A 22,041-nucleotide genomic window follows, 5' to 3' on the forward strand; every position below is an offset into this window, starting at 1 on the left:
CCAACTTTCCATTTTAAACCATTCGGCAAAAGGAAAAACCTGGTTTGTTTCAGGCTTGTCTTGAGATTTAGGACTTGGTTTTGGTGTCTTCTGACATTCTTTCCATCAAAAGGAATGCCTTGCTGGGGCAAATCCCAGAAAGACGGCACGTGGCAGAAACTTGTCTGATAAAAGTTGGGAAAACCTGAGCTTTGTGACAGATCTCACAGCCAATGGCAGGCAAGTAACTTGCCAACATTAAGAAGAAAATACATAAATCTCATTGTATCTTAAATACACCTATTGCTAAAAAATAAAAAATAAAAAAGTGGTGTTTTTTTAATTGTCCAGTTTGGACAAAGGTTCCCCCTGTATGTGAAATTCTGTCTTTGTATAAGGAATTTACTGTTATGTTATTTTGTTCAGCATAAGGGATGTACATAACAACCAAAGTCAAAAGACACAAAACTAATAGCCTCACAGTGTGTATGCAGTGATGGCCAAATGCGGCCCTTCAGCTGTTTTGGGACTACAATTCCCATCATCCCTGAACACTGGTTCTGTTAGCTAAGGATGATGGGAGTTGTAGTCCCAAAACAGCTGGGGGCCTTTGGCCATCACTAATTTAAGGGGACAGAATGTTGCTTGGGTTTATCTACTTGCTGCAAGCCACGCAAAGGGAGGAATCCAACATTGCACTATTATGGTTATTCTGTCCATGCAAGTAGGAGGAGGGTGGGCAGAGCGTGGCTTCAGTGGCCAGTGTCTCCTCCTCTTCCTGCCTCCTCCTCTACCAAGTATGAGCTGGCCATTGAAGTGGCACTGCACTCAGCTTGTGTTTGGCCTCCTCCACCCCAATTTTTGGGGGACATTGGGGGGCCAGCCTCCCCAAATGGGGGGAAGGTCTCAGCTCCCAGGAGTTGCCCCACTTGATAGGGCTGATAGCATCTGAAAGGACCACAAGACCTGTGCTCCCCAGCAACCAGTATTCAAAGGGAAAGGAACCCCTGATTTTAAAATTGGCGCAACCACCTCTCAGAAACAAGGTGCGGAAGTATGGAGCTCCACCTACCGATCTATAAATTAAGGAGCTTCAATCATGTAGTACAAAATAAGAAGTTAATTAAGCTTAAGCTTCCATTTCCCTGTGTCCCTACGTTCATACAGCAGGGACATCTTTTAAAACTTCCTTTGCTTTTACAGAAACATTCCCATTGCCCCAAAACTCAGACTACAAAACCCAGAGTGCTGATCTCCGTTCCCCGTTGATCAGACTGAAACAGGTAAGCAGCTTTTTGTGACTTACCTATAGTCATGCAACACCCCAGTGCTGTTGCCGGAAGAGGGCCCCACTCTCTAACCACTACCAGACACTGCCTCCCCATCTATATATTTTGCAGTTTCCTATGGCAATGCTTAGGCTTCTAACCCAGAAAGAGGCAAGGCTTCTGATTAAAACCTTTGGGGTATTATTTTTTTCCCTCTTAATACATATGCTAGCTCACTCCCATCTGTGTTGTTAATTAGTTCCTGACTGTAGGTTAAATGTAGGGCATGTTGTCACGAGCCTAAGGTGGGGTGGCCAGACCTCCTGCTATTGCCATATGGCTTTTTCTTTTTTAACTCTTCTCTTCCCATCCAAGCTTCTGGTTTTATAGGCACGCAAACAAAATAACAAACCAAAGAATTGAGTGTGAGGAGGGGATGTTTGTTCATGTTCATTTGCAATTATAAGAGGAAACATGCTCTTTGTGGAAGCAGATTTCTCCAGCAGTATTGATTTAAGACCCAGCTTCCCCCTCCCTTGCCTTTCGCCCACTTCCACCGCAGAGCAAAATCATTATTAAAAGCAGGAAATAACTCTCTGCATAGGGAGAAACTACTGCACAAATAGGGTGTTTCCAGGGGTCCTGAAACATGCTTTATGACAGCTGCACTGGCAGCATGACAAGAACATGAGGGTCACTCTCAATTAGCTTAAAACAGAGAATCAAACTCTCCTCATCACTGAAGCAAACACGAGTGAGAAAAGCAAATTGGGCTGATTAGAGGAAATCCACAAAGTATGTTGGTTTTGGCCACCCTGTCAGTCCTCAAGCCTGTGTGTATGAACAATGCACAGGTCACATTCCCTGCGAAATTCCAAGGGATTTTTCCAGGTACCTGCAACTCTCCAAAAAGTCGAGCCTGTTTGGTGAAAACAGCTGTTCAGGGCTTGGCTCCTCTCAGAATTTGGCTCAAAGCCTGGTTGCTTGCAAATAATATTTCATGAAAACAATCAACAGGTCTTTATCTTCTTAAGATAAAGTTTAATATTGTAATGCGACAACCTTCCCTGGGAGCAAACGCTTGGGAGATCTTGGGAGATCTGTCACATTAGCCATCAGAACGTTGAGAGGGTTCTGACGGAAGGGAGGTCATATGCGTTCAAAATGAAGTGGCCTGTCTGGTCTCTGACATTCACTTTACTGATACTATTACTCATTACCTGCACTGGCTCTCAGGTGATGTCAAGGCTCATACCTTGGAGTTAACTTCAAAGCCCCAGACTGTTTGGGAGCAGGCTATCTGAATGATGGAAGAGACAATGAACCAAAGGGTTCTAATTACAAGCAAATAACCTATCAAGCAAGTAACCTATCAAGGATGCTGTAGTGGTGGATTTCCTGCATCGGACATGAGGTTGGTCCACAGGACCTCCAAGACCCTTTCCAACACCATCTTTCTATGATATCCCCCCACCCCATATTCAACATTAGAGGCTCTGCTATGCTTCCCACCACTTTCAGAAACATGGTTGGTTGAACCTAAGATGCAAGACGGGACCTTTTTCATATTGCCACCCAGAATACAGAGCTCTCTTGCTAGAGAGGTGTATTTGGCTCCTTTTCTTTAAAGATTCAGACATGCTTCCACCCACCCTTTTTATTCCTGCAAACTTTCTATATGGTTTAATGTTTTTATCTCCCTGGTTGTAAATGATTTTAGCCTGATCTTTTAATTGTTTTAATACCCTTCAGAAATTTTGTAAGCATGACATTTCTTAATAAATATTCCCCCTGTTCCCATTCTTTTAAATGGCTCTTTGCAGGACCATTTTTACAATCTTTACCTTCTGGCCAGACTTCTGTTTTTAGCATGTGGCAGATGCAATAAGTTTCACCTGGATGGGGTGATGAAAGAAAGGTTTTATTTTATATTAAAAAATGCTACTTAGGGTGTATGTGGGCATCTAGAGAAGGATAAGGAGAGCATGGATGGCTCCAGGCAACCATTGCTATGGGGTTGGAAAGGAAGGAGGGAGGCACCAAAGGAGGAGGAGAAAAGCAGTGTGAAAATGGAAAAAGAAAAGGGAAAAAATGGAGAGTCCCAGGTTGCATCAGAGTCTGCTTCTTGGATTGGACACTGGAGCAAATACCAAAAAGGCACTGGTCATCCTGGTTTAGAAAGTCCTAAGCACTTTGTCTCCTCTTGATACAAAAGGACTCCATTTTGGGTCACTTGCCTGCTGTTGTTTGTGCCTCTGTTTTGAACTTCTACTTTGCTAGAGGTCTGTGTTGAAATCTTACAGGAAGTCTGTTATCACCTTCTCATACCATTGACTCCGATAAACAAAGAAGGCATACGCGGAGACAGACTTCTTCTGTGCTCCAGAAAATCACGGGTTCAATATTTGAAGTTCCCCAGAATCAATATTTGCACTTCCAACAACCCACTCCTTCCTTGAACTACTTTTGCCTATACAGTCGTACCTTGGAAGCCTTGGCTCCCGAACAAATCGGCTCCCGAACGATCGAAACCCAGAGGTTCCGGTTTTTGAACGATTTTCAGAAGCCGAACATCCAGCGCGGCTTCCATGGCTTCCGACTGGCTGCAGGATGCTCCTGCCGCCAATCAGAAGCTGCGCTTTGGTTTTTGAATGGTTCTGGGAGTCAAACAGACTCCCGGAATGCATTCTGTTCGAAAACCAAGGTATCACTGTACTCTTTCCCAGCTCTTGATCATAACATCAAAAGTGGTGAGGCAAGCCCAGCTAGAGTGAGCATGGCGGTGGGGCAGTTTAGCAGTCACTGTATATTAATATATGGATAGGCACATAGTCCTTAACATACATAGAACTATGTGAAGATTATTGGATGCTGCTGCCGTGTCACAGAGAGTTATATACATCAGTGGCAAGAGTCCAAGATGCAGCTTGGATTTGGCAGCAAGCGCCATCTCTTCGTGTGGTCCTGTTTCCCATGCTGATAATAATTATGTCAATCCAGGGGGTGTGGCCATTTATCCTGTTGGTTCTGCTCGTGGGATTACATGTGTGCAAGTAGTGATGTTCCCACTCAGTTTTTCCCGGAGCCCTAAATATGTGAAGAGCTTGACATAGGCAGGGAGGAGGTGAGGTTGGGGAAGAGAATTCGAGAAAAGCCATTCAGAGCACATATTTAGATTGCAAGCATTGCTGATTTTGTATGTGTTTAGAAGTATCTGTTCTCAAGACTATGGGTGAAGTCCATTATCCTTCAGAAACCCAATGCTGTCCAATAGGAAAGACAGCTGACAGTGGAGAAACACTTGTGGCTTCACATAGAGCGCCTGTCTTTTTCTGTCTTCTATTTTACCTCAGAACAATTAGAGAACTCACAGAATGCTCTCAGCGACCCAGAGCAAGGTTCACAATTTTTCAGACCGTGATACTGTCTTTAGAAAAACCCGTGTATTTAAATGTTTAGTTTTAGCTAGTAGTATTGCTCTTTAAAACATCACACGTTTGTTATGTGTGTTTAAACTAGTTGTACAGACGAGTTAGATGTATTCTTTAATACAGTGCAGTATATGGATTTATACTACTTCATATTTGGAAGAAAATGTAAGAAGAAGAAAGACACTAAAATGTGACCCTGTAACCAGCATGAGGGACGTTCTTTCTATTAACTGCACTGGCAGTTAACAAACTCTATGGTCATGATGCGCTGATGTTGATGATGTCAAATCGTGATGCAAAACCTAACAGAGCAAAAGTGCAGTATCTTTTTTCTATGACTACTATGTCCCTCAGGGGTCGTGCCGCTTTGCAAAGTACAAGGGGACACGTCTCTGCCCCCAAGGAACTGGCAGTGCGAACGCGAGAGAAGAGGGAAAGACGTGGAGGCAGGGACGCATGTAATCACGGGCTGCAGGAAAACACATGCTGTAGCATAATGGATTATTGCTCCAACTCTCCCATTGTTCCCCACTGTCACTTTGCCAAATGTGAATACCGTGTCTTTGAACCGCAATTCTGTAACATCCTCCTCCGCGAAAATACAGGGAAATGCAGAGAAGGCTCGCATCCCCACATGCAGGCAAACTCTGCTGGCAAAAATCAGACACTTTTCTCTAAGCACTGTCATTGCTGGCCAAGTTACAGCAGCAATGGGGAAAGCTCTGATCTGTGGGCCTAATTTGGCCTGTAAAGTTGTTTCCCCAAGCCAAACCACCTGCACTATACCTGACATCTTATCTGTCAGGGAGTGGGGCAGGTAAAGACTGCTGCTTGCTACTATGGCTGAGTGGTTAGGGAACTGCTGTGTGGCGTTTGTGCTGTGGGTTTGAGTCCAGGGTGCTCTCTCTTCCTTTCATTAACCCTGATATGACATTCCTCCCTGCCAGGCATGCTAACGGTGTGTGGGGTCGCTTCCCCCGGTAGGGCTCAAACTCTTGCCTCCTGCTTCTGCTAGTCCTATGCTCTGTTCAGTGATTCATTAATGGCAGTGGCTGTCAGTGTGTGTGTGTGTGTGTGTGTGTGTGTGTGTGCGCGCGCCCCATTCCCTTGGCTGCTTGGCAAAAAAATGAATCTTTCTCTTCCTTAGGTGGGTTTTGAACCATTTTCCAAGCGCGGGGGGCGGGGAGGGGGAGCGGTGTATGCTATGTGCAGGCAGGTAGTTGTGCAGGTGTCACATTGTACGACCTCTCCCTCCTTCCATTTGTGCTCCAAAACAGTGGTTGTCATAAAGCACAAAGGGATTAAAAATCTGGACTGGTCATTGCTGGCTGTGCCATTGGGGTTGATATGAGTGGTGTTGCCTTGTGTGTAGTGAGACATATGCCTTGAGCATATTCCTGTTGTTAGTTCATTGGCTCCTTCCCTGTGTTGATGTCTTTACTAGCACTGGCTGTGATTGGTGGGCTGTGGTGGCATTCCCAGGGATGTTGTTGGAGATGTGTTTGCCATCTCCTCCTGACTTTAAATTTCTTATTGTGAGAATTTCCCTTCCAGGGTTAAGCATTGGATTGGCTGGCCTTTCTGCCAACACAGTGGCACCATAATTCTGGTCCAGAAAAATGAAAGTAAAGGATTACTCTCTGACAGTGAAACTTGAAAGGATTTATTTCTGTGAGGGCAATCCTTTCACTTTACCCCCATCCCTCTTGCAGCCACAAGCTCTTCCTCCCCAGGGAGCTGTTGGTTTGCAAAATGTTGTGCACATTTATACACTACGTTGCAGTCATAAGGACCAGACAAACAAGAAATCTGGATGTAGAGAGTACGGAACAAAAGTCAGGATGACAAGGCAATTCATTAGTAACATTTGGGCCACATTAGAATGCAAAGTGAACTTTCCACTGAGCAGAAGCTCCAGAGAATGCAAAATATTACTGAGAATAAGGTGTGGTGCCTTGAAGTGAGGCATGTATGAAACCAACCATAAACACAGTGGGAGCAGCCATTCTTTCACATCCTCGCACGCCTTCCTGCTAAATTGTTTCCTTCCAAATGGATTTTTTTTATTTAAACTGAAAACAAATCCTTTATGAGGTTTTGCATCTTCAGCATCTGATGCACACGTTCAGCATGGAACCAACCCTTGGTGGCCACCTGTAGCAAGACCCAAGAAATTTAATTTGCAAATAGTACCCTGTTGGCAAGAGCAGAAAGATAAACATGCATCTAGCTATTGATGCTAATCCTTGACATTTGACTATTTTTTTCCACTGAAAAAGGTGGGAAGGAACCAAAACTTGTTTTACTGGGTTGTTTGGATGGGGGGTGGGTGGGTTGGAGATAGTCTTGTAGTGGTTTGTGATATTGCATTGACACATTGTTCAAGATGCTCTTATCTTAAGCTCTTGTTTCTTTATGACACAGGTCTAAAGATGTGAACAGGTGCTGGCTCTAAATTACTGGCTGCAAACAAGGAAGCTAGAACTGGAGTGAAATGAACTGTTAACATTAGCTGGGGAGAATAAGTTGATCTGTGAGGTAAGCAGTGCTTCCTGCTGAAGAGACAATCTGGGAAAAACTGCAAGAAAAACAAACAAACAAACCCACAAGTGTGTATTTCACACCTTCATGTCCCTTCTTTGGTTCCCAGTTTTAGGATCCAAAATTTTAAAATAAAATAAGATAATTGTAGGGTGGATAGAAACAAACAAAACTTTGAAGTGAAATTCATGAATATATTTTGTTTGCTGCCCTGTTTGTCACTAGAAGCTTAGGTGGCCTCAGTGGCCAGAGTGCCTTCTACCACCTTCAGCTGAAAAGACATTTAGAGTTGTTGCTTGAACTGGGAAAGCCTGACCACTGTTGTCCATATATGCTGGTAACCTCCAGGCTGGATTACTGCAATATGCTGTGGGGGGGGGGGCTGCCCTTGAGGCTGGTCCAGATGCTGCAGCTAGTGCAAAACGCAGTGGCTTGACTGGGGCAGGATATCACCAACACATTAGTCCGGCTGTTTAAAGGACTGCACTGGCTGCCAGTTAGCTACTGGATTGTGTTCAAAGCACTGGTTTGGGGGTATTAAGCCCTACTGCACTTGGGACCTGGTTACCTGAAAGATTGTGACACTTTATACACCCTTTGGAACTACCCCTGTTGCCATTTCAGCATTTACTGAAGACCTTCCTCCTCCAACAAGTCTTTTAACTGGAGATTTTTCACAGTCTGCATCTGTCTTGGAATTGTTTTTAGTATGTTTTTATTTTATCTCGTTTGCCACTCCAGACTCCTTTGGGAAGAAGGGCGGGATATAAATAAATAAATATAAAAAGAAATGGTAAGAAATTGAAATGGTCATTATGACAAATGGATGTATAGGTTCAATGGTATGAATGTAGTCTTAAAAAGTTTTCTGGTCATGGAAAAGGGTAATAGCCAAAAACAAGAGAGCCAGTGCTATCTGCTGTTAGATATGTGCAGTCTGGAAGCAGACCAACATATCCCTGTCTTTCTTATGACTGTAGGCCTATTTATGAAACCTTTCCAACTACCATTTCCAGATGCAAGAACTCCTTTGGGGTCATGCCCATGTCTTGAACCTACTTTCCATATTAGAAATGTAAGTCATCAGTATGATCCTGGAAGTAGCTCTCACATCTGAAATAGCTAGATGGAATGCTTTCAAATGTATCTATTCATGAGAAAGACACAGATATGCTGTTCTAATTGTGTGCTGCTTGTGGAATCAGTCAATTGCTTTCCATACCACCCCCCTTTCCCTACCTTTCCCTCATTCTCCTTGTCTTCTTGAACATAGTTCATTCACTCGTCATCTTGATGGATGAGTGGGAAGTGACTGCCTAACTTTAGGCACCCCTGTGTGAAACAGGTTATCTTGACCCATTTTAGTCTGGCTTCCATTCTGCTTTGGGGACTGAAACTGCTTTGGTTGCTTTAGAACTGTTGCACTGGGAGATAATCAGGGGAAAATGCAACTCAGTTGATGCTCCTGGACCTCTCCATGGCTTAGAGTACTATCAACATAGTATCCTTCCAGATCACCTGTCTGGGATGATCCAGCTTTTTTTGTTGCCTCTTGCCTCCAGTGCTATTAAACACTTTCACAAAACTGCTGCTGGTAGCCATGTGGCGATCTGGAGATCTGCACCTAGATTCTCCTTTTCATCTAGTCCAGGTGAGGCACTGGAGACTCTCAGCAAGTGCCAGGACTTGTAACGAGCTAGATGAGTGCCGATAAACTAGGGCTCAATCCAGCCAACAAAGTTTTAGATGGTTAAGTTTACAGCTGCCCTGAGTGTCTCTTTGAGACAAAGTGTGGAATACAAATGATCTACATAAATAAATACATTTTGGGAAGCTAGCATTCCAACTCTTTGGGATGGAGCTACACTAATCCTAAAGGATCAGGTTGACAGCTTGGGGTTGCTAGTGGATCTGACCTTTCAAGTGTCCATTGCACAAAGCACCTTTCACCAAACATCCTTTGGTGTTTCAGCTATTACCCTGCCTGAATAAAATGGATCTTGTCGTAGTTACCTGTGCTCTTGAAACATTCTGCTAAAATTACATAGTGTCTAATACTTGAAACATGGCTTTGTCTGTGTTTGGAAACTTCTGAATGTAGCTGCCCAGTTATTAACTGGGTCCCCAATTCCAACGTAATTAAAAGTGCTGGTCTCTTTTTACTTTAAAACAATCTGGGACAAGGATATCTGAAGGTCCTCCTTCTTGCCTGCATAGAAAGATCATCTGCTGAGGCATTTCTCCAAACGCAGCAGTGGATCTGCCACAATTGCTCCTCAACTTCCTCTGAACCCAAGCTTGTTGGAGGGACACCTCTGCCACATCTAGCAGAGTGAATTAAGAGGGGTTAAGATTGCCCTGCCCATCCCACTAAAATGAATGAGACAAGTTAGTCCCAGGCTGTGTTTTGGTTTTATTTGTGCACTGCCTTGTCAGGGCTACACAATGAAAGCTAGAAGTCCATGTAATTAATAAACAAAATCCCATTACTGCAAGACCAAAGCATGACAAGCTACCTCTGGATTCAACCCTGTAATTCTCCAGGAATGGAAGATTCTTAGCTCCTCCAAATTTCTGAAAGCTTCTTTAGAACATAAGATCCTGCTGAGCCAAACCTGTGGCCCATCTAGTTCAGCAGCATCTTCTTACACTGACCAACCAGAGGCCTGTGGGAAGCCCACAGTATATAGACTGGATAGCAACCTTAATTATAGTGATCTACAAGCTACCGTAGTATCTGTACTTCAGCCACTTAAACAGGTTGTGGCTCACTGTTTATAATTTTCTCCGCTGCGTAAAGTCTGGCACTGTGATTCATTTAAGGACTTTCAGAGACTTAAGTTTGTTAGTTTTGATGTTTCGAATTATTCCATAAAGTTTTTCACATTGTTATTGTTTCTGGCCATCATGTTGCTTTTGATATTGCTGGCTCATTTTTGCAACACAGGGGTTGATTTGTTTACTCACTATATTTTCCCAAAGACAGAGAGCTTTGTTTGGGTTTCATCTGACAACACACACAGAGAGATCACAGACTGCCCTGTCCAGGATGTTTAGCTATAGACTCTTCTGCCTTAGTGCAACATGTTGGACTGGAGGAACTGACCAGCCTTATAGCGATGAGAAACACACCTGATGAAAGTCAATACTGGTATATCTTAAAAAGTTGCCATTATAACTAATATCACAGATATGGCCAGAGAGAGACCAGGCATTCTTCAGTGGGAAGAGCTGCGAATGTTGTCCCAGATTGGTTGCATTCTCTGAAGCTTCTGGTTTTGAAGAACTCAGTGGGCAAGTAGTTGCCCTGCCTTGGACAAGTTGTTATTTCTCTGCACCAGCTGTTCTCCCATGGTATGACAGCAGGACATGGGATCATGTGCTAAGCAGCCAGCATTGATGAAAGGGGAGACTTAATCCCTTTGTTGGGCATAATGCACTGGAGTGCAAGTGTAGAAAAGAGAAATTTCCATAACAGACGGGTTGTATCCAATTAGTTCTGCTCTGTGTAAATGTTAGCTGGATACAACTTACAGTGTATAAAATTATGCACAAATTTGGGCACAAAATTGGGAAATTGGATAGAGAAAAATGACACTATTCTCTCTCCCCCCCCCCCCCCGTGTGTGCATGGCATGAGATTAATGCTTCCTCATTTATTTCTGTCCCATGCCCAGCAGTAGAGCAACAATAGATGTTTACCCACAGGTCTGGGTAAAGAGATGTTATGTTGCTCCACACCACTGTGGAAAGGGGATTTGGAAGGGCATGTTATCCCAAAGACCAAGGGAGTGACCTCAGCCCCTACATGATCTTCGCTGTCATAGGCCCATAACAACACTAAGGGGTTTTTCGTAGAAGATGGGACATATCTTCACAGTCTTATCCTATGTTCCTCAAAGGGATGTCACTGCCTCGACTACAGCACAGCACAAAAGCTGAGTTTATAAAAGACCCATGACCTTCAGATGGTCTGAACTAACTGTAATACAAATACTTAAATTTAACTAGTTTACAGCACACAGACTGTAAACATGTTCAGTGGACTTTGGTTTAATGTTGATCTGCTGCTTATTAAATAAGGGGCAATCCATATATTGCATGCTGTTTTCCCCTGCAAAATTGCAGCCTGTCAAAGCTATTCTTTGTTTACAATTAAAATAAAATAAAAATAAAAAATGACAGGACTATATTATACACATGTGTAGCTTGGCCCCAAGGGTGAAAAGTAAAGGGCATGTTATTTTGGTACCCCTTGTACTGGTGACATACAAAGAGAGTTTGTTCTTTTTTTCCCTAAGCCAGAGCTCTGTTCCTTAAGTTCATATTCAGAACAAAACACTCAGGAGAAAGCAGTTCAGTTTTTGGTAAGATGGAGCGTGCCAGTATATAAACCTCTCCTAGAGATGATTAAGAGGTGTTCCATTAAGCTGCAATTTTGCAGGGGAGGGGGCTGAGTGCTCATAACAATTATGTGAAAACAAGTCAATGCAGGTTAGTAATTAACCTATTAAAAGGGATATATCCGCTCACACAGGAGCCTCTGTCACGATGCTCAGCATACTGAGCAAAATTTCCAATGCGGCCATAAATCAAAGGCTGGAAGCAACATCTGTAGATATTAAAGAAGCAGCCACTTAAAACAAGAGTAAGCATTACAGCTCGGGCTAAAGATATCCTCTGCTCAGAGCTCTCGTAGCATCCTGCTGACCTCTTTTCCCAAAGAAAATAGCTTGACCTTATTCTAGATAGCTACAACTCTTGTGAAGTTCAGTTTTCTTCCACACTGTACCTTTTGGGTTTACTGAGACTGAAACAGTTGAGTTTACTGAGACTGAAACAAGAAAACCAGTTTTTTGGACTTTGGGTTCAAGCAATGAGCAGTTAAGGGAAACAAATGTAGAACACGAGTGTTAAAAACAAATCTTTACTGAAAGTTGTCTTTCTTTACACGCTCTCTTAGGAGTGACAAGCAAGTGCGTATTGTGCAAAAGCCTGGTTGCGCCTGGACAAATAAGCAGAACAGGGCAAGCGGCTCATTTATTTCAATTTCAAACTTTGGGGAGACGACTTGTGTTTAGTCTTGGTCCACAAATGCAGCCAGTGCCCATTTCCCATGACTTTTTAAAAGTAGTACCACCACAAAGTTGTTACCAAATACACATTTAAATAAGCAGGAGGATCTTTTCTCATCTCCTGCCATGGCACACAACCTTATGCCTTCCGTCAAGTGATTTGTAAAAAAATAAAATGCTCGAGACTTTTGGCTTGTTATGCCAACCACAATTTACAGTCTTCGAATGATGACATCCTCCCTGTAGCAAGAAAAATAGGACTCTAACAGAGAGTGCAATTTTTTAAAATGGGTTTTCCAGCTGTGATTCAGTGAAGTTGAACACTAAGTGGCAGTACTACAGAGGGAAAATTGTTCCGTGTTGTTGAATCTCAAAGAAAAGGCCTTTCTTTTTATCTCTTTTCATTAAATAAACAATAGTGAACAGCTCTTTTTCAATTGCCTCATATTGAGAGTTAAGTAGCGATTTTATCTGCAGCCCTGAGTGAGATATACTGGCCTGAACCCAAAGAGTTGTATTTCCTCTGTTCTTTCAGAGCAGGCCCCAATCCTTTTTATCAGAGACAGGCCTAACACTATAGGCAACAAGGCCTAGGGCAGGCACGGTGGGCACCAGGGTGGGCCATTTGCACAGAGGGGGGGATTCAAGCACAGACAGCTTCTGCCACACATACAAGACATGATGCACCTCCTATGAGGCTGTGTATTGGCTTGAGGGTCAGACAAGGGTTCAAATCCTCTCTTAGTTCTCATACACACCATGCACCCAAAGCACAACATCACCCCCCTCAAAAAAGAAGAACCCTGTGAACTGTAGCTTGAGAAGCTCACAGGAGTAGAAGGCAGCCGTTTCTGAGGGAATTCAAACTGTGCTGCTAGATAGGCTTCAGGTAGTTCCCTGGAGATGAATGAGGAAGGGCCATAGCTCAGTTTAGGGCAACTGCTTTGCCTGGAGATGGTTCAAGGTTCAGTACCAAAGATCTCCAAGCAGGGCTGGTAGATAACCCCTGTCTGAAATCCTGGAGAGCTGCTGCTGCCTGCCAGTGTAAACAGCGCTGCACTGGATGGCCAAATGGCGTGACTCCGCATAAGGCAGTTTCCAGGGTTTCTTCCCTACTTGCTGACACCAGTTTCCACCCCCAATTCCAGATATGGGGAGAGACGATGTGAGTGGTGAGGCCTGCCTTTATTCAGAAACTTTCTCTGGACAGCACATAAGAGTTCACAAAGACAGAAACATGAGTGAGCAAGGGATGGTTACTTCCACACTAGCAGTGTACTCCAGAATTAATACCATTTCATTACTCATTTATTGCAGATGATCCAGATGAAATCACTGTGAAACAGTTTCGATCCAGTGTGCATGCATGTTGCACCCTTTGCAGACATCTACATCTGAAATCAATGTGTGAGACCCTTCTGTGTGTGTCTCTCTCCTTCTTTCTCCCTTGTCTCTCAAGCTATAGCATTTGCAAATTATCAGATGTTTTTCAGCCTTGACTGGATTAGTTTTCAGTTGGCTTACTCAGAACCAGATGCCAATCCTGACCAGGCACACTGGGAAACTAGTAGGTAAGATGAAGAATAGATCCAACCCGTATCAATGTACAAGGTGATGGCGATTGTGCCAAAACTGCACAGAATCATTCAGCAGGGATTCTATGGGCATCTGCCAGAAATGCTGATAACTAATGGATGGTTCTCATGTCCAAGAAAGTAGTTGACTGCCTGCAGTGAGTGTGGTTGTGGCGCCTCCAGAAGACAGCCCAAAAGGTGCTCCTGGATCCAGCATTGTCAGTAGAGTGACCCAAGTGACCTTGTTGGGTAGGAGAGCTTTTCACAGGCTTCAGCTGGTTAGGCAACTGCAATCGTTCCTGGACTAGGAACCTCAGTGGTTCAGGAATTGGAAACCTCAAGACTGGGCTACTGCAATGCATTCTATATGGGGCTTCCCTTTTGTCTGCTCCAGAAACTGCAGTTAGTGCAGAATGCTCCAGGGTGATTGCTGACAGTTTGTCAGGTAGAGTCCATCAGCATAAAGGTAAAAAGGTAAAGGACCCCTGGACATTTAAGTCCAGTCAAAGGCAACTATGGGGTTGCGGTGCTCATCTCACTTCAGGCCAAGGGAGCAGGCGTTTGTCCACAGACAGCTTTCCGAGTCATGTGGTCTGCATGACTAAACCGCTTCTAGCACAATGGGACACCATGACAGAAGCCAGAGCGTATGGAAACACCGTTTGCCTTCCCCCCCCCCCCACCTATTTATCTACTTGCACTGACATGCTTTCGAACTGCTAGGTTGGCAGCAGCAGCAGGGACAGAGCGATGGGAGCTCACCCTGTTGCAGGGATTTGAACAGTCGACCTTCTGATCATCAAGCCCAAGAAGCTCAGTGGTTTAGAGCACAGCAACACCCATGTCCATCAGCATATTACACTTGTGCTCAAATATCTTCACTTCCTGCCAGTTTGCCATTGGGCCGAGTTCAAGTTGCTGCTACTGGTATATAAAGCCCTTACATGCTTGGGACCAGTTTACTTAAGGGATTGCCGTATGGCAACATCTGTACTTCAGAATTTCCAGTCTCCAAACATGAGGCAGCTGCCATAATTGTATTCCTTTAGATGTCTGCTGAAAACATTTCTGCTTTAGTTACATGTGTTAGTTTTTGTTAGAAGTTTTTAAATTACTTTTACAGTGGTACCTCGGGTTAAGTACTTAATTCGTTCCGAAGGTCCGTTCTTAACCTGAAACAGTTCTTAAGCTGAAGCACCACTTTAGCTAATGGGGCCTCCTGTTGCCACCGCACCGCTGCTGTGCGATTTCTGTTCTCATCCTGAAGCAAAGTTCTTAACCCGAGGTACTATTTCTGGGTTAGTGGAGTCTGAAGCGTATGTAACCTGAAGCGTATGTAGCCCGAGGTACCACTGTAATTGTATTTTATTGAAGATATTTGCCACCCTGGGATCCTTTTGGAGGAAGGGCAGGATATAAATTTTTACAGAGAAATGAATAAAATACCATATTGGCCCAAATATAAGCCGCACCTTTAAAATTGGAGGGGGGGAAATACCCAAATATAAGCTGCTCCATTCCTTGCTGCTCCTGGCTGCATATTGGGAGGTGGGGGGGTGCATGCTGCATTTCCAACAGCCTTTCCCCTTCATCGCTATCTCCCTTCCCAGTCTTGGGGGAGAGGACAGGGACTATGTGCAGAGCGGGCACCACTTTGCCACGCTCCTGTTGCTGTCTGCCCTGCACTCCTGGCTGCATACCGTAAGGTTGTGAATATAAGCCCCACTTTAACTTTTCACAGTCGGAATTTGGGGGGGAAGTGAGGCTCATATTTAGGCCAATACGGTGTCATCCTAAGCACATAAAAAGAGGACCAAAGTTAAGAGTCAGAAAGATATTTCAGATTTTTAGGAGCCAACCTCAGTTATTCAGGACATATAAAGGAATTATGTATATATAATTTCAAATTAATAGGAGCTATCCACAATTTTTTTGTGCTCAGGAAAACTGGTGTGTGAGATTCAATCATAGTAATAGACTTAAGTTAAAAGTATTGCTGCTTTGAAGTTACATGAATAGATGGCACATGCCTACTGAAGGTGAAATAGTAAGCCTTGTCATTCATGCTGCCAGTCAGTGGCTCAATGAAATTCACTCAATGGGGCAGTACAAACAAGTAATCATCATTATCTTTTTATTTTACTCATGCCACACAGCCTGGACCATTGCCTCCGTGTGTACGTGCATTTATAAATATCACAATGGTTTCAATTCTGAGTATTTTTATCAATCCATGAATTAAAGATAACACAGGTACTTGATGTATACTACCAGGATAGATTCTCTGCATACATTAAAACTCAGTTACTAGAAGCATAAATAAGTAATGGTTATTGATCTCAAAACGGTAATAACCTAAAAAAAAATATGTATAGCAAACAAAGTAATTAAAAGAAGTACTTTTGGAAAAAAGAAAAACCCTTAACGTTCAAGGCAAGAGGCTAATGGCAATTCTGGGAAAAAAGAATGCACGTGGTTGTAACACATTGCTCTTTTAATCTTATAAAAAATTGAAGAATTAGAGCAATCAATAGCACACAACAAAGCTGCCAAATAGTTCATTCATTGTTTGGACATCTGAAAATAATTACTGGGTAGCATTTTCAAAAGCACCTCATTTAGGTGACTTGTAGCATAAGAAGAATTGTATTTACCTGAAAGTAAGACGCACTGACTTTAACATAAATTAAAGAAAGTTGATGAGGACAGTGACTGCAGCTGCGATCCACAGCAGTGATGGTTGGTGGGAAGAGAGAAATAAACCCCTTTAAGCATTGTGAGACTTACTTCTGGGTAAACATGCACTTAATTGGTTCCCCCCTCTCCATCATTCAAATCTCACCTTAGCCACATATTTGTTCAATGGTCTTAGGCAGCCTTCTTCAACCTGGTGCCCTCCAGATGTTTTGGATGATGACTCCCATCAGGCTCCAGGCAGCACAGCACAGAGGTGTCATCCCAAACATCTGGAAAGCACCTGGTGGGGGAAGGCTGGCCTTACGCAAGCCACTATTATCAGCTTCAGCAGTACAGTATGGGGATAATAATGATCTACTGGGCAGGGCTGTCGTAAGGATTCTCAAGGCAATGTATATGAAGTGTTTCAAGCACAGTGAAGTGCTATAATGCATTATGAGGTCTTGTTGACACAGCAGCCTAATTCTGCTGCTGCGCATGTTTGAGATCCAAATACGAATGCTAAGAGAGTTGTGGTAATAACTAGGATGGTGTACGTAATCCTCTATGCTACTCAGTGCTATCAAACAGTTTCATGTGTATGTCAGCAAGATCCTAATCAAACTTACTTGAATCCAAGATGCATTTAAAATAACAGGATTTCATTCCACATTCAGGACTGGGGTGGCAGGAGCTTAATCTGTGGTCCTCAGTTATGCTTTGTCATGCATGCAATGCTTAACTAACCTATGAATCCCCAGGTTGCAAGTTGAGTTTTCAAAATAGATCTTAAACAACCAGATTCTCAAATGGCCAAAGCAACACAACCCCTGTTGAAATGGAAAGTGCTTATTCTGCGGGAAAGAGAATGGCAGACCCAAGTTCTGTTACAGTACTAACTAAACTTTCATGTAGATAAGGTGCATGGAAATGAATGGGATGAACACTTTCAAATAATGGACAGGATTCGAAGTGCCATCTGTGCACTGAGCGTTCCCGGACTCTCCCTTTCCACAGCAAGCCCTGGTGTGGATGTGCACACACTATAAGACGCTGCAGAAGGTCAAGGGACCATGGGGCGGGGGGAATCACTGTGTGCACACAAGACCACTTTAGACAGCCATATGGATCTCTTTAAATCCTGGTCACTGTGATAAGATTGGGATCACAAATTATTGCAGATCTGATAAAGCAACGAATAGGAAATGAATATTCTCTGTTCTTGCAATGAGTGGATGAAATGCACAGGTGAGTATTGCAGAAATATATAGAGATTGCTTGTTTTTATTAAGTTGTTTCCCCCCATCCACCGACTGAACGCACAATATAAAAGGAGTTTAATAATTTATAGAAAGCATACACACACAGAGAGAGAGAGAGAGAGAGAGAGACTTCCGTCTAGCGAAGTAGACAAAAAAGACAAATAAGTTTATAGCCCTGGAATTCCAGTTATGGTAACCGGCGTGTTTTAAATTCCAGTAAAGGTTACATTTCAACAAGTGTCTCCTTCCGTTCACTTACTGAGCCTTGCTGGCTTGTGCAGATGCATAATTCTGAGCTGCAGCCAACAGAGTAACTTCCCGTTACATTCCATTTATAACCTCTGGCAGTGTGTCATACCTAGGCGGTTATGCATCCCCACTGCTGCTGCCACACATCCTAATTCTCTCTACAGCAACAACAACAACGTCAAGTTGCCCAAGTCATAAATAGATCTCTACATACCCTGAAGAATGAGTGAAACTTTTTGTTTCCAGGAGATGACACTCAAGTTAGATTTTGAATCACAGTGATGGAAGGAACTTGAGGCAATGCTAGAGGGAATTACTCCTAATAACATGGCCAGTTTCTTGGGCTGGTGGGGAGACGGACCATGCAGCCACCACTGCACACAGCCAAACCTATGTCACTCATTTCCCAAGCAATTAGCTGCAACAGACTTGCATTCCCTGGAGCAGGTTAAAATCTATGCACCCCAGCATCCTGATCGAAGCATCCTGATCCTTGAAACATGGAGGTTCCACTAAGCTATCATAGCTAATGTGTGTAAATAGATGTCTTATCCATAAATTTATCTACCCTGGAATTGACCATCCAGATATTGTTGGACTCAAAGTCTCTGGTGGGGCTCCAGCAGCCTGTCAGAGTCCAGGGTTGGTTGGTGCCCATTGGGACAAGCAGGGTTGTACGCAGGGAGTCCACCATTGGCTGGTGGAGCCAGAGCCAACTAATACTTGTTTTGTTCCCATCCCCCTCCCTGCATTACATGGAGCAATGCTGAGACAAAGGTGGAGGAAGGCGACAGGCAGTGGAACCCCTGAAGGTGGACTGAGGATGGTGGGGCAGCACCATATTCGCCCTAAGGAACCGCCTACCATGTGTCCCAGGTATCATGGCCACTGCAGCAGTCCATATCTAGAAACCCACAGTTCCCCATCTAAAAGTGCATCCCCATGTATGCTCATTCAGAAGTTAAGCCGAGTGAGTTCACTACCATGTATAATACCATATAATGACTGCAGCCTAGACGTAATTCTCAAATCCGTGTGAAGAACAGCTCCCCCAGATTCACTTTTGTCCCCATGTTCTCCCCGCCCCTCCGTTTAATCCATTAGGAACTGCATTCTTTGCTTGCAAGCTCATTTCTGTACCCAAATATTTTGGCAGCTTCCTCCCGTTAATCATTAAAATAAACGTTGGTGGGTGGGCATTGCATTAAAAGAAGATTGATCTCCAGTAATTTTCAGAGAGAGAGAGAGAGAAAGTTCCAAGCAGGAACCCATTTCCCTGGCTTTCCTACATCTCTCACACATACAAGATTGGTCTCCGTCGCTTAGAGCGTTTCTCTGCCTCCTTGCCCAGTTGCCTGCCTTTGCTGTCATCAGGAAGCGTTCCCCGCGCCCTGGCTGCTCTCATCTGGGCAGGAGTGCTCATGCAAAAAAGTTCCTCTAGCACATCATGTTACACAAGGAAATCCCCCTCTGGATGCGAGGCCCCTCCGAGCCAGCGATGTAAGACGCATCGAGCCTGACGCGGATGATCCCACCTAGCCCAGCTGCGTGGAGCAGAAGACCTCCCACTCCCATTCAGAGGTTGGCGGCGGCGCTTTGCTCTGGAATCCCGCCCTCTCCTCTGGGCCTTGAGCCGCTGCGCCTCTCTCTCTGACCAGCAGAGGGCCCCCTGTCCCATTAAAAACGCACAAAACCACCACCCGAACAAACTCGCTCCACACAACTAGACCACCACAAATATCCAAGGAGTATCGCAATTGCAGCGCTGCTTGGGTTGTTTTGCTGGTTTGGACGGGGGGGACACGCCCCCCCGTCACAAAAACACACCCTTCCTTCCTAAAACCCGCAGCTGCAGTCTTAAGAAGGCTGCCCTAAAAGGAGGGAACCCCTACCTCGCCCACCAGTAATCGCGCGGCAGGCAGCCAGCCGCCCCCAAACCCGCTTCCTCCGCTCCGCTGCGCTGCAGCCTCGAGGGGCTCCCCACGTACCGTCGGATGGGACCAGCCGAGGGAAGCCCTGCCTGTTTGCCTGGGCTCCAGCGAGTGGGCTCCAGCGGCGCGCCTGCCTCGCTCGCTCTCTCCTGCCGCCCTCGGACACCCACCGCCTCCGTCGGGTGGGCTTTCTGCAGAGGAAAGTGCGCGGCAAGTTGCAGGCAGCGAGCAAGCGAGAACTAAGTGCGCGCGTTGGTAAGCGAGGTCGTGCCATAGCCTGGCCAGAGGCGGCCACCCCCGGAGGCAGCGAGGGCGCCAAGTCCCTGCCAGCCGCGAAGCGAGCAGGTGTCTGGTGCTCTGGGGGCGCCACCCGAGAGGGGCAGATCGGACAACAAACCTCCCTCGTTTGGGCCACGCTTACCTAGGGCTGCGCTCGCTCTCGGGCTTCACTTCCGAGGAAGCGGACGGGCCCGACGGGCGTATGGCGCCGCGATCCCCTCGCTCCCAATCCTCCCACCCGCCCGGCGCTCCATCAGCTTCTTGAAGGGAATCACCCCTCGGCAGGGTCCTGCCGGAGCCCCGGGTCCGCAGCTCCCTAGCCCTCCCCTTCCGACGCCCTCTCGCGTCTCCCGCTTTGCTTGGCGCCCCTGCTGCTGCCCCTTTCCGGGGCGCCTCTCTCTCCACCCAGCTCGGCTCGAGTCAACTTTTCTCCCCCCCCCCCGCCCCGTCCCTACCTTGCCGTCCACACAAAGCCTGCTGGGGTCTCCTCCGGAGAGTCACATCGTCTCCCAGCCGTCCAGTCCCTGCAGCCGCCTCCTGCAGCTCCAGAAACACAGGAGGAGGCGAGCAGCTCGAATGTCTCATCAAAGCTTTATGAAGGGTGGGAGGGCAGCGGCGTGGTGGGGAGCCTCTGATCTCGTTCTCTCCCTTCCTCTCCCCCCCCCCAGCGGGGCGGAGGGGGGGGGCTGGCGTAGGAGCCTCTCTCGCACGAGCCCGCCTGCCCCCCCACCGCCCGTTGCTGGCTTCTGCTCACTCAGGAATTATTTAGATCTCCGTTTGGGCTTCGATTGGTCAAGCCGCTTCCAAGCAGGAACGCCGAGGACTGGGGTGCCCGCTTTAAAGGAACCGCGTTGCCTCTCCCACCCCATCCCAATGCCGGACGGCAAACGCTGTTTGCTCCCTAGAAGGGGAGGGCTCCCTTTCGCCTGCTACAAACTTTTTTGTCCCTGCCTGGGTAGGGTTGGCCGACCAGATCTCTCTAGGGAAGGAAGGGTTGGACTAGGCACCCAGATCGCTTCCCCACCCCAGCCCCACGCCTTATCGCGAAGCAAAGTTGCAAATAACAAATGAAAGCCAGTAACAGCCACGCATATCGCAGAGACTTATGCCTTCCCAGGTTAGTTGAGCCAGACCCATCCGCAGGCTGGTCATGCTCAAGCCTCCCCCCCCCCCCATCGCAATGCAATAGGACTACTCCGGAGTAAGTGGATTGGACAGAAAGGTGTTGGGTGAGGAGATGGGTAGAATACCAATAACAGAATTTTATTATTTCCCCCCTTCCAGTGCCTGGCTTTTAATAGCAATTTAAAAATCCAGGGAACTGGGGCTTCCTCTCGAAATGTTACGAAATCCCTTAAAAAGCTGGAAAAGATTGGCTTACTTGTTCGTGCATTAAACAAACCAGATCCATTTAAATATAGCTCCCTCACTGACCTCTCCATAGTCTGCCTATTAAGAATGCAATCAAGATAATAACAAACATTCTTTATTAATGAAGGCTCCGGGTAACGTTACAACTAGTCACTTTCGAAGAGAACACGCAGCGGGCAAACGTGCTCGATCCAGCCAGCCGGCGGATTCTCTCGCAGACAGAACCAGACAGGCAGAAGCAACGCAACCCCAAACTCACCTTTCGCTTAAAAAAACAACAACAAAGCCCCGCAAAACTTTTTTTATTTTTTTGGTTCAAAAGCGCGCCTCCTTGCAAAAGCCAGCCACCCCAAGTGGGCTCCTGCGGGGCTGCTTTGGGAAGCGAGAGGGAGAAAAGAGACACCC

General features: G+C 45.5%; 1 protein-coding gene across 5 annotated transcripts in view; it reads right to left on the reverse strand.

Moving 5' to 3' along the window:
* Positions 1–22,041, reverse strand: part of BDNF (brain derived neurotrophic factor) — a 76,468-nt gene that overhangs the window by 23,742 nt on the left and 30,685 nt on the right. The window contains exon 1 of one of the 5 annotated variants that reach the window (XM_082211768.1): positions 20,721–20,975. The exons of 3 other annotated variants lie outside the window; for them this stretch is intronic. The gene's annotated coding sequence lies outside the window, so the exon portion shown is untranslated. Of the gene's footprint in view, positions 1–20,407; positions 20,421–20,720; positions 20,976–22,041 lie in introns of those variants that run through there. One more of the 5 variants, XM_082211771.1, reaches the window with a different exon arrangement.

This window comes from Podarcis vaucheri, assembly GCF_965113315.1.
Source record: "Podarcis vaucheri genome assembly, chromosome: 1".
NCBI classification, from domain to species: Eukaryota; Metazoa; Chordata; class Lepidosauria; order Squamata; family Lacertidae; genus Podarcis; species Podarcis vaucheri.